Genomic DNA, 17,967 nt, shown 5'->3' with positions numbered 1-17,967 from the left:
TTAGCTTTGTTGAATGCATTTGACTTTCATTTGATTCAAAAAGCTTTGTTTGAATGTGTTTGACTTTCATTTGACTCAATTAGCTTTGTTGAAAGTGTTTGACTTTCATTTGACTTAATTAGCTTTGTTGAATGCATTTTACTTTCATTTGATTCTAAAAGCTTTGTTTGAATGTATTTGACTTTCATTTGATTCTTAACGCTTTGTTGAAAGTGTTTGACTTTCATTTGACTCAATTAGCTTTGTTGAATGCATTTGACTTTCATTTGATATAAAAAGCTTTGTTTGAATGTGTTTGACTTTCAGTTGATTCAATTAGCTTTGTTGAATGTGTTTGACTTTCATTTGACTCAATTAGCATTGTGGAATGCAATTAACTTTCAATTGATTCAAAAAGCTTTGTCTGAATGTATTTGACTTTCATTTGATTCTAAAAGCTTTGTTGAAAGTGTTTGACATTCATTTTACTCAATTAACGTAGTTGAATGCATTTGACTATCATTTGACTCAAAAAGATTTGTTTGAATGTGTTTAACTTTCAATTTACTCAATTAGTTTTGTTGAATGCATTTGACTTTCATTTGACTCCATTTGCATTGTGGAATGCAATTGACTTTCATTTGATTCAAAAAGCTTTGTTTGAATGAGTTTGACTTTCATTTGATTCTAAAAACTTTGTTTAAAGTATTTTACTTTCATTTGACTCAATTAGCTTTGTTGAATGCATTTGACTTTCGATTGATTCAAAAAGCTTTGTTTGAATGTGTTTGACTTTCATTTGACTCGATTAGCTTTGTTGAATGTGTTTGACTTTCATTTGACTCAATTACCTTTGTTGAATGCATTCGACTTTCATTTGATTCAATAAGCTTTGTTTGAATCAGTTTGACTTTCATTAGAATCAATAGCTTTGTTGAATGGGTTTGACTTTCATTTGACTCAATTAGCATTGTGGAATGCAATTGACTTTCATTTGATTCAAAAAGCTTTGTTTGAATGCATTTGACTTTCATTTGATTCAAAAAGCTTTGTTTGAATGAGTTTGACTTTCATTTGATTCTAAAAGCTTTGTTTAAAGTATTTTACTTTCATTTGACTCAATTAGCTTTGTTGAATGCATTTGACTTTCGTTTGATTCAAAAAGCTTTGTTTGAATGTGTTTGACTTTCATTTTACTCGATTAGCTTTGTTGATTGTGTTTGACTTTAATTAGACTCAATTACCTTTGTTGAATGCATTCGACTTTCATTTGATTCAATAAGCTTTAATTGAATCAGTTTGACTTTCATTAGACTCAATTAGCTTTGTTGAATGGGTTAGACTTTCATTTGACTCAATTCGCATTGTGGAATGCAATTGACTTTCATTTGATTCAAAAAGCTTTGTTTGAATGTATTTGACTTTCATTTGATTCTAAAAGCTTTGTTGAAAGTCTTTTACTTTCATTTGACTCAATGAGCTTTGTTGAATGCATTTGACTTTCATTTGATTCAAAAAGCTTTGTTTCAATGTGTTTGACTTTCATTTGACTCAATTAGCTTTGTTGAATGTGTTTGACTTTCATTTGACTCAATTAGCATTGTGGAATGCAATTGACTTTCATTTGATTCAAAAAGCTTTGTTTGCATGTATTTGTCTTTCATTTGATTCTAAAAGCTTTGTTTAAAGTGTTTGACTTTCATTTGACTCAATTAGCTTTTTTGAATGCATTTGACTTTCATTTGATTCAAAAAGCTTTGTTTGAATGTGTTTGACTTTCATTTGACTCAATTAGCTTTGTTGAATGTGTTTGACTTTCATTTGACTCAATTAGCATTGTTGAATGCAATTGACTTTCATTTGATTCAAAAAACTTTGTTTGAATGTATTTCACTTTCATATTATTCTAAAAGCTTTGTTGAAAGTGTTTGACTTTCATTTGACTCAATTAGCTTTGTTGAATGCATTTGACTTTCATTTGATTCAAAAAACTTTGGTGAAAGTGTTTGACTTTCATTTGACTCAATTAGCTTTGTTGAATGCATTTGACTTTCTTTTGATTCAAAAAGCTTTGTTTGAATGTGTTTGACTTTCATTTGACTCAATTTGATTTGTTGAATGTGTTTGACTTTCATTTTACTCAATTAGCATTGTGGAATGCAATTGACTTTCATTAGATTCAAAAAGCTTTGTTTGAATGTATTTGACTTTCATTTGATTCTAAACGCTTTGTTGAAAGTGTTTGATTTTCATTTGACTCAATTAGTTTTGTTGAATGCATTTGACTTTCATTTGATTTAAAAAGCTTTGTTTGAATGTGTTTGACTTTCATTTGACTCAATTAGCTTTGTTGAATGTGTTTGACTTTCATTTGACTCAATTAGCATTGTGGAATGCAATTAACTTTCAATTGATTCAAAAAGCTTTGTCTGAATGTATTTGACTTTCATTTGATTCTAAAAGCTTTGTTGATAGTGTTTGACTTTCATTTTACTCAATTAACGTAGTTGAATGCATTTGACTTTCATTTGACTCAAAAAGATTTGTTTGAATGTGTTTAACTTTCATTTGACTCGATTAGCTTTGTTGAATGTGTTTGACTTTCATTTGACTCAATTAGTGATGTGTGTCATAAATAACACACATTTGACGAGCATTTAGGTCCTTTCTATTCTCTTTTCATAGCTTTCATGCTAAATAAGTGCTTAGTTTTATGCTTTGTTGCTTAGTTTTACCTTTCTTCTCTTATTTTGTAGCTTTTGTGCTTTTCGTTGGTTTTCTAGCCTTTTCTTCTTTATTTGCTCTATTTTCGTGGTTGTATGTATTGGACGAGGTTTGGGTCTTTATTTTGGTGATCCACTATGGTGGAAGAAGCTTTAGGATCAAGTTCATGGAGTTTGGGAAGCTCAAGATGCAAAGAAGTGGAAGTTCCGAGTCTTGGCTCTTCTCTTGTGCTCCCTTCAAAGGAAGTGTGTGCCCTCAATATTAAGCTTTAGCTACTGCCTACCTTGTCCTCCATCACCATCATAAATCATGTGTGCACCCCTTGAGCTTGAAGAGTTGAAGATTCGAAGAAACCCAGCTGAGTGCGGCCGCACGCGCAGAAGGTGCGGGCGCACACGAAGGATGTGCGGCCGCACACCATGGTGGTGCGGGCGCACAGCATGGTGGTGCGGGCGCACATCATGGTGGTGCGGGCGCACATCCCCTGTTGTGTGGCCGCACCAACGTGGGTCTTTTCCGATCGGATTTCGACGATTTTCTCTCTCTTCTTATACCTATTTGAACCCAATTTTTGTAAGAAGTTTTCATAATAGAATTAGATCATATTCTTAGCTTAGTTGAGAGTTTCTCTCTCTAGATTTAGGGGTTAGTTTTAGGAGTAGATTTTAGAGAGAGAAAGTGAAGAATTTCAATGGTGATTGAGAGATTGAAGATCCAATGGTGACAATTGTATTGGAGATCTACTCTATTATCAATGAGCATTTCTAAACTCTATCTCATTTGTTGTTTTGTTTAGTATTCATGTTTTGATTGTTTGATTTTGATTGGATTTTGATGATTTGATGATTGATGTTTGATTAGAGTAGTTGTTCTTCTTTGATTGTTCTTCTTAGATTGTTAATTGTTGATTTCTTTAGTTGTTAGTTGAATTGATGATGTTTCTAGAGTAGTTGTTTGGTTAGGGATTTGGTGAAGCTTGTATTATGTAATGGATTGATGTAGATTGGGGATTTTGATGGAGTTGATGATGTGATTAAATTGGTTAATTGATTATGTGCATGTGTGTGTTTGATTTAGGCTTGATCACCCTAGTTATTCACACTAGATTGCATTGTAAGTTCACATTGATACGGACCATTGATTTGTGGCTTGCATTTACACGATTGAGGTGTCTTGTGATGTTTCCTAGCTAGAGTTTATCGTAGTTGACGCTTGTTAGACCTATAGAAGAATAGCTTGATATGCTCTTTTGGTTGCATAATTGATCTTCCCTCACATTGCTTGACTTAGTCAACTTCCTAAACCAATTTACATTGTTCATTGCTATTATACGTGAATCCTAATCCCTAGCATTTAACTTGTTTGGTTTCTTTATCTTAGTAGTTGTTAATCTCCTCTTTTACCCTTTGTCTTCGACCTAGCTTAGGCACATAATAGGAAGCACTTAGACATTACCGTTCCTTTGGGTTCGACCCTTGACTTACCTCTATAATTGTATTTAGGTTTGTTGAGTGTTTATAAATTTTGTTTGGCTTAGGAGGATTAGTCCAACGACCTAATTATCCCACGTCAATTAGCATTGTGGAATGCAAATGACTTTCATTTGATTCAAAAAGCTTTGTTTGAATGTATTTGACTTTCATTTGATTATAAAAGCTTTGTTGAAAGTCTTTTACTTTCATTTGACTCAATTTGCTTTGTTGAATGCATTTGACTTTCATTTGATTCTAAAAGCTTTGTATAAAGTGTTTGACTTTCATTTGACTCAATTAGCTTTGTTGAATGCATTTGACTTTCACTTGATTCAAAAAGCTTTGTTTGAATGTGTTTGACTTTCATTTGACTCAATTAGCTTTGTTGAATGTGTTTGACTTTCATTTGACTCAATTAGCATTGTGGAATGCAAATGACTTTCATTTGATTCAAAAAGCTTTGTTTGAATGTATTTGACTTTCATTTGATTATAAAAGCTTTGTTGAAAGTCTTTTACTTTCATTTGACTCTATTAGCTTTGTTTAATGCATTTGACTTTCATTTGATTCAAAAAGCTTTGGTGAAAGTGTTTGACTTTCATTTGACTCAATTACCTTTGTTAAATGCATTTCACTTTCTTTTGATTCAAAAAGCTTTGTTTGAATGTGTTTGACTTTCATTTGACTCAATTACCTTTATTGAATGTGTTTGACTTTCATTTGACTCAATTAGCATTGTGGAATGCAGTTGACTTTCATTTGATTCAAAAAGCTTTCTTTGAATGTATTTGACTTTCATTTGATTATAAAAGTTTTGTTGAAAGTATTTGACTTTCATTTGACTCAATTAGCTTTGTTGAATGCATTTGGCTTTCATTTGATTCAAAAAGCTTTGTTTGAAAGTGTTTGACTTTCATTTGACTCAATTAGCTTTGTTGAATGTGTTTGACTTTCATTTGACTCAATTAGCTTTGTTGAATGTGTTTGACTTTCGTTTGACTCAATTAGCATTGTGGAATGCAAATGACTTTCATTTGACTCAATTAGCTTTGTTGAATGCATTTGACTTTCTTTTGATTCAAAAAGCTTTGTTTGAATGTGTTTGACTTTCTTTTGACTCATTTAGCTTTGTTGAATGTGTTTGACTTTCATTTGACTAAATTAGCATTGTGGAATGCAATTGAGTTTCATTTGATTCAAAAAGCTTTGTTTGAATGTATTTGAATTTCATTTGATTCAAAAAGCTTTGTTGAAAGTGTTTGACTTTCATTTTACTCAATTAGCGTAGTTGAATAGATTTGACTTTCATTTGACTCAAAAAGCTTTGTTTGAATGTTTTTAACTTTCATTTGACTCAATTAGTTTTGTTGAATGCATTTGACTCAATTAGCATTGTGGAATGCAACTGACTTTCATTTGATTCAAAAAGCTTTGTTTGAATGTATTTGACTTTCATTTGATTATAAAAGCTTTGTTGAAAGTCTTTTACTTTCATTTGACTCTATTAGCTTTGTTTAATGCATTTGACTTTCATTTGATTCAAAAAGCTTTGGTGAAAGTGTTTGACTTTCATTTGACTCAATTACCTTTGTTAAATGCATTTCACTTTCTTTTGATTCAAAAAGCTTTGTTTGAATGTGTTTGACTTTCATTTGACTCAATTAGCTTTGTTGAATGTGTTTGACTTTCATTTGACTCAATTAGCATTGTGGAATGCAGTTGACTTTCATTTGATTTAAAAAGCTTTCTTTGAATGTATTTGACTTTCATTTGATTATAAAAGTTTTGTTGAAAGTATATGACTTTCATTTGACTCAATTAGCTTTGTTGAATTCATTTGACTTTCATTTGATTCAAAAAGCTTTGTTGGAAAGTGTTTGACTTTCATTTGACTCAATTAGCTTTGTTGAATGTGTTTGACTTTCATTTGACTCAATTAGCTTTGTTTAATGTGTTTGACTTTCATTTGACTCAATTAGCATTGTGGAATGCAAATGACTTTCATTTGACTCAATTAGCTTTGTTGAATGCATTTGACTTTCTTTTGATTCAAAAAGCTTTGTTTGAATGTGTTTGACTTTCATTTGACTCAGTTAGTTTTGTTGAATGTGTTTGACTTTCATTTGACTAAATTAGCATTATGGAATGCAATTGACTTTCATTTGATTCAAAAAGCTTTGTTTGAATGTATTTGAATTTCATTTGATTCAAAAAGCTTTGTTGAAAGTGTTTGACTTTCATTTTACTCAATTAGCGTAGTTGAATAGATTTGACTCAAAAAGCTTTGTTTGAATGTGTTTGACTTTCATTTGACTCAATTAGCTTTGTTGAATGTGTTTGATTTTCATTTGAATCAATTAGGATTGTGGAATCCAAATGAATTTCATTTGATTCAAAAAGCTTTGTTTGAATGTATTTGACTTTCTTTTGATTATAAAAGCTTTGTTGAAAATGTTTTACTTTCATTTGACTAAATTAGCTTTGTTGAATGCGTTGGACTTTCATTTGATTCAAAAAGCTTTGGTGAAAGTGTTTGACTTTCATTTGACTCAATTAGCTTTGTTGAATGCATTTGACTTTCTTTTGATTCAAAAAGCTTCGTTTGAATATGGTTGACTTTCATTTGACTCAGTTAGCTTTGTTGAATGTGTTTGACTTTCATTTGACTCAATTAGCATTGTGGAATGCAATTGACTTTCATTTGCTTCAAAAATCTTTGTTTGAATGTATTTGACGTTCATTTGATTCAAAAAGCTTTGTTGAAATTGTTTGACTTTCATTTTACTCAATTAGCGTAGTTGAATGCATTTGACTTTCATTTGACTCAAAAAGCTTTGTTTGAATGTGTTTAACTTTCATTTGACTCAATTAGTTTTGTTGAATACATTTGACTTTCATTTGACTCAATTAGCATTGTGAAATGCAACTGACTTTCATTTGATTCAAAAAGCTTTGTTTAAATGTATTTGACTTTCATTTGATTCTAAAAGCTTTGTTGAAAGTCCTTTACTTTAATTTGACTCAATTAGGTTTGTTGAATGCATTTGACTTTCATTTGATTCAAAAAGCTTTGTTTGAATGTGTTTGACTTTCATTTGACTCAATTGGCTTTGTTGAATGTGTTTGACTTTCATTTGACTCAATTAGCATTATGGAATCCAAATGAATTTCATTTGATTCAAAAAGCTTTGTTTGAATGTATTTGACTTTCATTTGATTATAAAAGCTTTGTTGAAAGTGTTTTACTTTCATTTGACTAAATTAGCTTTGTTGAATGCGTTGGACTTTCATTTGATTCAAAAAGCTTTGGTGAAAGTGTTTGACTTTCATTTGACTCAATTAGCTTTGTTGAATGCATTTGACTTTCTTTTGATTCAAAAAGCTTTGTTTGAAAGTGTTTGACTTTCATTTGACTCAATTAGCTTTGTTGAATGTGTTTTACTTTCATTTGACTCATTTAGCTTTGTTTAATGTGTTTGACTTTCATTCGACTCAATTAGCATTGTGGAATGCAAATGACTTTCATTTGACTCAATTAGCTTTGTTGAATGCATTTGACTTTCTTTTGATTCAAAAAGCTTTGTTTGAATGTGTTTGACTTTCATTTGACTCAGTTAGCTTTGTTGAATGTGTTTGACTTTCATTTGACTAAATTAGCATTATGGAATGCAATTGACTTTCATTTGATTCAAAAAGCTTTGTTTGAATGTATTTGAATTTCATTTGATTCAAAAAGCTTTGTTGAAAGTGTTTGACTTTCATTTTACTCAATTAGCGTAGTTGAATAGATTTGACTCAAAAAGCTTTGTTTGAATGTGTTTGACTTTCATTTGACTCAATTAGCTTTGTTGAATGTGTTTGACTTTCATTTGACTCAATTAGGATTGTGGAATCCAAATGAATTTCATTTGATTCAAAAAGCTTTGTTTGAATGTATTTGACTTTCAGTTGATTATAAAAGCTTTGTTGAAAATGTTTTACTTTCATTTGACTAAATTAGCTTTGTTGAATGCGTTGGACTTTCATTTGATTCAAAAAGCTTTGGTGAAAGTGTTTGACTTTCATTTGACTCAATTAGCTTTGTTGAATGCATTTGACTTTCTTTTGATTCAAAAAGTTTCGTTTGAATATGTTTGACTTTCATTTGACTCAGTTAGCTTTGTTGAATGTGTTTGACTTTCATTTGACTCAATTAGCATTGTGGAATGCAATTGACTTTCATTTGCTTCAAAAATCTTTGTTTGAATGTATTTGACGTTCATTTGATTCAAAAAGCTTTGTTGAAATTGTTTGACTTTCATTTTACTCAATTAACGTAGTTGAATGCATTTGACTTTCATTTGACTCAAAAAGCTTTGTTTGAATGTGTTTAACTTTCATTTGACTCAATTAGTTTTGTTGAATACATTTGACTTTCATTTGACTCAATTAGCATTGTGGAGTGCAACTGACTTTCATTTGATTCAAAAAGCTTTGTTTAAATGTATTTGACTTTTATTTGATTCTAAAAGCTTTGTTGAAATTCCTTTACTTTAATTTGACTCAATTAGGTTTGTTTAATGCATTTGACTCAATTAGCATTGTTGAAAGTCCTTTACTTTAATTTGACTCAATTAGGTTTGTTGAAAGTGTTTGACTTTCATTTGACTCAATTAGCATTGTGGAATGCAAATGACTTTCATTTGACTCAATTAGCTTTGTTGAATGCATTTGACTTTCTTTTGATTCAAAAAGCTTTGTTTGAATGTGTTTGACTTTCATTTGACTCAGTTAGCTTTGTTGAATGTGTTTGACTTTCATTTGACTAAATTAGCATTATGGAATGCAATTGACTTTCATTTGATTCAAAAAGCTTTGTTTGAATGTATTTGAATTTCATTTGATTCAAAAAGCTTTGTTGAAAGTGTTTGACTTTCATTTTACTCAATTAGCGTAGTTGAATAGATTTGACTCAAAAAGCTTTGTTTGAATGTGTTTGACTTTCATTTGACTCAATTAGCTTTGTTGAATGTGTTTGACTTTCATTTGACTCAATTAGGATTGTGGAATCCAAATGAATTTCATTTGATTCAAAAAGCTTTGTTTGAATGTATTTGACTTTCATTTGATTATAAAAGCTTTGTTGAAAATGTTTTACTTTCATTTGACTAAATTAGCTTTGTTGAATGCGTTGGACTTTCATTTGATTCAAAAAGCTTTGGTGAAAGTGTTTGACTTTCATTTGACTCAATTAGCTTTGTTGAATGCATTTGACTTTCTTTTGATTCAAAAAGCTTCGTTTGAATATGTTTGACTTTCATTTGACTCAGTTAGCTTTGTTGAATGTGTTTGACTTTCATTTGACTCAATTAGCATTGTGGAATGCAATTGACTTTCATTTGCTTCAAAAATCTTTGTTTGAATGTATTTGACGTTTATTTGATTCAAAAAGCTTTGTTGAAATTGTTTGACTTTCATTTTACTCAATTAGCGTAGTTGAATGCATTTGACTTTCATTTGACTCAAAAAGCTTTGTTTGAATGTATTTAACTTTCATTTGACTCAATTAGTTTTGTTGAATACATTTGACTTTCATTTGACTCAATTAGCATTGTGGAATGCAACTGACTTTCATTTGATTCAAAAAGCTTTGTTTAAATGTATTTGACTTTCATTTGATTCTAAAAGCTTTGTTGAAAGTCCTTTACTTTAATTTGACTCAATTAGGTTTGTTGAAAGTGTTTGACTTTCATTTGACTCAATTAGCATTGTGGAATGCAAATGACTTTCATTTGACTCAATTAGCTTTGTTGAATGCATTTGACTTTCTTTTGATTCAAAAAGCTTTGTTTGAATGTGTTTGACTTTCATTTGACTCAGTTAGCTTTGTTGAATGTGTTTGACTTTCATTTGACTAAATTAGCATTATGGAATGCAATTGACTTTCATTTGATTCAAAAAGCTTTGTTTGAATGTATTTGAATTTCATTTGATTCAAAAAGCTTTGTTGAAAGTGTTTGACTTTCATTTTACTCAATTAGCGTAGTTGAATAGATTTGACTCAAAAAGCTTTGTTTGAATGTGTTTGACTTTCATTTGACTCAATTATCTTTGTTGAATGTGTTTGACTTTCATTTGACTCAATTAGAATTGTGGAATCCAAATGAATTTCATTTGATTCAAAAAGCTTTGTTTGAATGTATTTGACTTTCATTTGATTATAAAAGCTTTGTTGAAAATGTTTTACTTTCATTTGACTAAATTAGCTTTGTTGAATGCGTTGGACTTTCATTTGATTCAAAAAGCTTTGGTGAAAGTGTTTGACTTTCATTTGACTCAATTAGCTTTGTTGAATGCATTTGACTTTCTTTTGATTCAAAAAGCTTCGTTTGAATATGTTTGACTTTCATTTGACTTAGTTAGCTTTGTTGAATGTGTTTGACTTTCATTTGACTCAATTAGCATTGTGGAATGCAATTGACTTTCATTTGCTTCAAAAATCTTTGTTTGAATGTATTTGACGTTCATTTGATTCAAAAAGCTTTGTTGAAATTGTTTGACTTTCATTTTACTCAATTAGCGTAGTTGAATGCATTTGACTTTCATTTGACTCAAAAAGCTTTGTTTGAATGTGTTTAACTTTCATTTGACTCAATTAGTTTTGTTGAATACATTTGACTTTCATTTGACTCAATTAGCATTGTGGAATGCAACTGACTTTCATTTGATTCAAAAAGCTTTGTTTAAATGTATTTGACTTTCATTTGATTCTAAAAGCTTTGTTGAAAGTCCTTTACTTTAATTTGACTCAATTAGCTTTGTTGAAAGTGTTTGACTTTCATTTGACTCAATTAGCATTGTGGAATGCAAATGACTTTCATTTGACTCAATTAGCTTTGTTGAATGCATTTGACTTTCTTTTGATTCAAAAAGCTTTGTTTGAATGTGTTTGACTTTCATTTGACTCAATTAGCTTTGTTGAATGCATTTGACTTTCATTTGATTTAAAAAGCTTTGTTTGAATGTGTTTGACTTTCATTTGACTCAATTAGCTTTGTTGAACGTGTTTGACTTTCTTTTAACTCAATTAGCATTGTGGAATGCAATTAACTTTCAATTGATTCAAAAAGCTTTGTCTGAATGTATTTGACTTTCATTTGATTCTAAAAGCTTTGTTGAAAGTGTTTCATTTTCATTTTACTCAATTAACGTTGTTGAATGCATTTGACTTTCATTTGACTCAAAAAGATTTGTTTGATTGTGTTTAACTTTCATTTGACTAAATTAGTTTTGTTGAATGCATTTGACTTTCATTTGACTCCATTTGCATTGTGGAATGCAATTGACTTTCATTTGATTCAAAAAGCTTTGTTTGAATGTGTTTGACTTTCATTTGATTCTAAAAGATTTGTGTAAAGTATTTTACTTTCATTTGACTCAATTAGCTTTATTGAATGCATTTGACTTTCGTTTGATTCAAAAAGCTTTGTTTGAATGTGTTTGACTTTCATTTGACTCGATTAGCTTTGTTGAATGTGTTTGACTTTCATTAGACTCAATTACCTTTATTGAATGCTTTCGACTTTCATTTGATTCAATAAGCTTTGTTTGAATCAGTTTGACTTTCATTAGACTCAATTAGCTTTGTTGAACGGGTTAAACTTTCATTTGACTCAATTAGCATTGTGGAATGCAATTGACTTTCACTTGATTCAAAAAGCTTTGTTTGAATGTATTTGATTTTCATTTGATTCTAATAGCTTTGTTGAAAGTATTTTACTTTCATTTGACTCAATTAGCTTTATTGAATGCATTTGACTTTCATTTGATTCAAAAAGCTTTGTTTGAATGTGTTTGACTTTCATTTGACTCAATTAGCTTTGTTGAATGTGTTTGATTTTCATTTGAGTCAATTAGCATTGTGGAATGCAAGTGACTTTGATTTGATTCAAAAAGCTTTGTTTGAATGTATTTGACTTTCATTTGATTCTAAAAGGTTTGTTGAAAGTATTTGACTTTCATTTAACTCAATTAGCTTTGTTGAATGCATTTGACTTTCATTTGATTCAAAAAGCTTTGTTTGATGAATTTGACATTTATTTGATTCAAAAAGCTTTGTTTGAATGCATTTGACTTTCATTTGATTCAAAAAGCTTTGTTTGAATGTGTTTGACTTTCATTTGACTCAATTAGCTTTGTTGAATGTGTTTTATTTTCATTTGAGTCAATTAGCATTGTGGAGTGCAATTGACTTTTATTTGATTCAAAAAGCTTTGTTTGAATGTATTTGACTTTCATTTGATTCTAAAAGGTTTGTTGAATGTGTTTGACTTTCATTTGACTCAATTAGCTTTGTTGAATGCATTTGTGTTGTATATTTGGAGTATCAACCCGAAATACACAAGGGATAAACCAAGGATAAGTAAGACTAAAACCAAAAAGGCTTCTTAGATACAGAAACACCACTAAGAAACGAGTTTGGGTTCCTAAGATCACAAGCCAACTAGTAGTCTAAGCTAGTTAACTAAGCAAAGGAAACGAAATTCCAAATCCAAGAATTTCAAGTTTGTTTCTAATCCAAGAAACGAGTGTAAAAACACAATTTTTTGTTCAAAATATTCTCTATATTTTTCATTCACATTTGCTTGTTATTTATAGTAAACAAGCATCATAAGTACAAGCTAACTTAAGTGACTTTTTAGCTCACTTGTTACATGCTTAAACTAAGCATCAAAATCTGATTTTTAATGTCTAGATACATCAATTAAAGAAGCTAAACTTAACTAGGTACATAAGCTTAGAAAGTGGCGGTTTGTAACCTCCAAAAGATGCTCCAAAAATCAGAAAATAAGAGAGCTTAACTCCCCCTTAATGCACGTCCAACAAAGCAGCAAATGAAGGCTTAAACTCCCCTTGATTTACGCCCAACAAAGCAGCAAGTGAAGGCTTTAAACTCCCCTTGATTTACGCCCAACAAAGCAGCAAATTAGAAGCAAAACAGCCCCATAATTCACGCCTAATTCAAACAGCAAAAGAAGAGTAATTTCCCCTTGATTCTAGCCTTGAAAGTAGCTTGAATGTATGTGGACTAAAGTGTATTTGGACGCCCTTTAGTTGCTCCAAAAGCTGACCGAATTGAACAGCCAAATGAAGGCCGAAATTAAGGCTTAAGATGCTCCAAGTTTGACTGAAATTAACGGCCACTTAAAGGCTGAAATTAAGGCTTGTAATGGCTTGTAATTCCTCTTTGAAAACTGATTGTAACTCCCATTTTGAAGCCTTGAGATTCCTCCAAAAGAATTTCGGATTCTATGTTGTTTTCCAAGCTTAAATGGCTGTCTTCTTTTGTGTATCTTGTACTTGTACTTTATGTGAATGTAACAATATTTTTCGAACTAAAATTAGCTAAAAAGAAGTAAGAAAAATATAACTAATTTGCAAACTTAAAAGAACTAAAGTTTACAATTTATTCAAAGCATAAAAAGAACTAGAATGAACTAGTTAATAAGAACAACAAGAAACTCAAAGGATTGAATATCTTGTTGCACATAGATAGAACGCATAGCATCAATGCATGATGCTACATCTTGGACCAAAGAAACGTCCATAACCAAGTTGTTAGGCTTGGCTACAACATTCCCCCCTTCTTGAAAAGAGTTTGCCCTCAAACTCGGCAATTCTTCAAGCTCATCATAGTAAAGTGATAAATCAGCCACATTAAAGATGCTAGAAACACCATACTCTCCGTGCAATGCAACTTTGTAAGCATTATCAACCAATATTGGAATAGGAAACCGATACTTGATATGCTTTGGGGGTAATCCATGAAGGATATCGTTGGGGAAAACATGAGCATAGGTTTTGAGAAGAGAGGCAAGGAGTGGGTGATTTTTTTCTGAGAGGCAAAGAGTGGTGAGGGAAGTGGGAAGCGTGGATGTGGAGTGATCATTTTTGGGGATTAAAGAGGTAAGGACAATTTTCTTTCCATCCTTAGAAAAGGAGTAGGTGTTTTTGTAACCATCATGCATCACACGTCTATCAAATAACCAAGGCCTACCAAGTAAAACATGACATGCATCCATAGGTACAACATCACACCATAATTCTTCCTCATAAGTTTTACCAATGCTAAATGATAACAAGACTTGTTGTGTGACATAAATCCCTTTACTATGACTTAACCATTGAATTTTATATGGTGTAGGATGAGGGATAGTTTTCATTTTCAACTTGTCTATCATAACTTGCGAAGCTACATTGGTACAACTACCTCCATCAATAATCAAAGTGCATACCTTTCCTCCAATGGTGCAACGAGTGCGAAAGATTGCCTCACGTTGCAAGCTCCCTTCTTGGTCCAACATATTGCTTAGTGTACGTCGAACCACCAAACATTCCCCTTCATCCGGACCTAGACACGCATACTCATCATTCTCCTCAAGGTTGTTGTCCTCTTCATCTTCTAATTCGTTCTCCTCTTCATGCTCCACCAAAGTAACAATTTTCTTATTTGGACAATCACTAGCCATATGTCCAAGGCCTTGACACCTAAAGCATCTTCTTGGGCCTGGTTTTGGATTGGAGTTTTGGGTGGTTTGAGAGGGTGGTTTAGAAGTAGGTTGGGTGGTTGCGGATTTGAAAGGTTGGAAATTTGTTTGCCTTTTTTGGGGAGATGAGGATTGAGAAGCAAAACGTGAAGAATCACTTTTGCCTCTTGCCTTTTGTTGTTGCTCAATCTTATGTGCTAAGATAATGAGCTCTTCAAGGGTGGTGTAAGGGTGTAGCTCGGCCACATTGGCTATTTTTGGGTCAAGTCCTCCCAAAAAACGCACCAATGTTTGAGGTTCATCTTCCTCTACTCCACATTTCATGACAAATCCTTCAAATTCCCTAGCATATTCTTCTACCGATTTTGTACCTTGCTTGAGGTTATGGAATTTTGAAAAGTTTTCTTGCACATAGTATGTGGGAAGAAACTTTTGCTTCAACAATTTCTTCATCTTAACCCATGATCTCACTTTTTCTTTGTCTTGCCTTTCCCTCTTGGCGCACACACTAGCCCACCAAGTTGAGGCATATTTTCGTAGCTTCAAGGCCACAATTTTCACCTTTTTCTCCTCTGGTGTTTGCTTATAGTCAAACACTCTCTCCACCGTTCTCAACCATTCTACAAACTCATCAGCATCGAGTTTGCCATCATATTCAGGAATGTCTGCTTTTATGTCATTGTTAGAACGTGACCTTTCTCTTTCACTAAAAGGTCTCTCATTGTTATTGAAAGTAGACTCACTCATGTCATCTTCACTATGGGTGGGTGAACCTTCTCTATTATGGCGCAACTTAATAGTAAGATCTTTCAATTGATCTTGCATATACTTCATTCGTTGCTCCATATCTTCTTTCTCTAGCGCCAAATGTTGTATATTTGGAGTATCAACCCGAAATACACAAGGGATAAACCAAGGATAAGTAAGACTAAAACCAAAAAGGCTTCTTAGATACAGAAACACCACTAAGAAACGAGTTTGGGTTCCTAAGATCACAAGCCAACTAGTAGTCTAAGCTAGTTAACTAAGCAAAGGAAACGAAATTCCAAATCCAAGAATTTCAAGTTTGTTTCTAATCCAAGAAACGAGTGTAAAAACACAATTTTTTGTTCAAAATATTCTCTATATTTTTCATTCACATTTGCTTGTTATTTATAGTAAACAAGCATCATAAGTACAAGCTAACTTAAGTGACTTTTTAGCTCACTTGTTACATGCTTAAACTAAGCATCAAAATCTGATTTTTAATGTCTAGATACATCAATTAAAGAAGCTAAACTTAACTAGGTACATAAGCTTAGAAAGTGGCGGTTTGTAACCTCCAAAAGATGCTCCAAAAATCAGAAAATAAGAGAGCTTAACTCCCCCTTAATGCACGTCCAACAAAGCAGCAAATGAAGGCTTAAACTCCCCTTGATTTACGCCCAACAAAGCAGCAAGTGAAGGCTTTAAACTCCCCTTGATTTACGCCCAACAAAGCAGCAAATTAGAAGCAAAACAGCCCCCTAATTCACGCCTAATTCAAACAGCAAAAGAAGAGTAATTTCCCCTTGATTCTAGCCTTGAAAGTAGCTTGAATGTATGTGGACTAAAGTGTATTTGGACGCCCTTTAGTTGCTCCAAAAGCTGACCGAATTGAACAGCCAAATGAAGGCCGAAATTAAGGCTTAAGATGCTCCAAGTTTGACTGAAATTAACGGCCACTTAAAGGCTGAAATTAAGGCTTGTAATGGCTTGTAATTCCTCTTTGAAAACTGATTGTAACTCCCATTTTGAAGCCTTGAGATTCCTCCAAAAGAATTTCGGATTCTATGTTGTTTTCCAAGCTTAAATGGCTGTCTTCTTTTGTGTATCTTGTACTTGTACTTTATGTGAATGTAACAATATTTTTCGAACTAAAATTAGCTAAAAAGAAGTAAGAAAAATATAACTAATTTGCAAACTTAAAAGAACTAAAGTTTACAATTTATTCAAAGCATAAAAAGAACTAGAATGAACTAGTTAATAAGAACAACAAGAAACTCAAAGGATTGAATATCTTGTTGCACATAGATAGAACGCATAGCATCAATGCATGATGCTACATCTTGGACCAAAGAAACGTCCATAACCAAGTTGTTAGGCTTGGCTACAACATTCCCCCCTTCTTGAAAAGAGTTTGCCCTCAAACTCGGCAATTCTTCAAGCTCATCATAGTAAAGTGATAAATCAGCCACATTAAAGATGCTAGAAACACCATACTCTCCGTGCAATGCAACTTTGTAAGCATTATCAACCAATATTGGAATAGGAAACCGATACTTGATATGCTTTGGGGGTAATCCATGAAGGATATCGTTGGGGAAAACATGAGCATAGGTTTTGAGAAGAGAGGCAAGGAGTGGGTGATTTTTTTCTGAGAGGCAAAGAGTGGTGAGGGAAGTGGGAAGCGTGGATGTGGAGTGATCATTTTTGGGGATTAAAGAGGTAAGGACAATTTTCTTTCCATCCTTAGAAAAGGAGTAGGTGTTTTTGTAACCATCATGCATCACACGTCTATCAAATAACCAAGGCCTACCAAGTAAAACATGACATGCATCCATAGGTACAACATCACACCATAATTCTTCCTCATAAGTTTTACCAATGCTAAATGATAACAAGACTTGTTGTGTGACATAAATCCCTTTACTATGACTTAACCATTGAATTTTATATGGTGTAGGATGAGGGATAGTTTTCATTTTCAACTTGTCTATCATAACTTGCGAAGCTACATTGGTACAACTACCTCCATCAATAATCAAAGTGCATACCTTTCCTCCAATGGTGCAACGAGTGCGAAAGATTGCCTCACGTTGCAAGCTCCCTTCTTGGTCCAACATATTTCTTAGTGTACGTCGAACCACCAAACATTCCCCTTCATCCGGACCTAGACACGCATACTCATCATTCTCCTCAAGGTTGTTGTCCTCTTCATCTTCTAATTCGTTCTCCTCTTCATGCTCCACCAAAGTAACAATTTTCTTATTTGGACAATCACTAGCCATATGTCCAAGGCCTTGACACCTAAAGCATCTTCTTGGGCCTGGTTTTGGATTGGAGTTTTGGGTGGTTTGAGAGGGTGGTTTAGAAGTAGGTTGGGTGGTTGCGGATTTGAAAGGTTGGAAATTTGTTTGCCTTTTTTGGGGAGATGAGGATTGAGAAGCAAAACGTGAAGAATCACTTTTGCCTCTTGCCTTTTGTTGTTGCTCAATCTTATGTGCTAAGATAATGAGCTCTTCAAG

The sequence above is a fragment of the Chenopodium album genome, chromosome 22 (genome assembly GCF_948465745.1).
Source record: "Chenopodium album chromosome 22, dcCheAlbu1.1, whole genome shotgun sequence".
In the NCBI taxonomy this organism is placed as follows: domain Eukaryota; kingdom Viridiplantae; phylum Streptophyta; class Magnoliopsida; order Caryophyllales; family Amaranthaceae; genus Chenopodium; species Chenopodium album.
Note: the sequence above shows the minus strand (reverse complement) of the source record.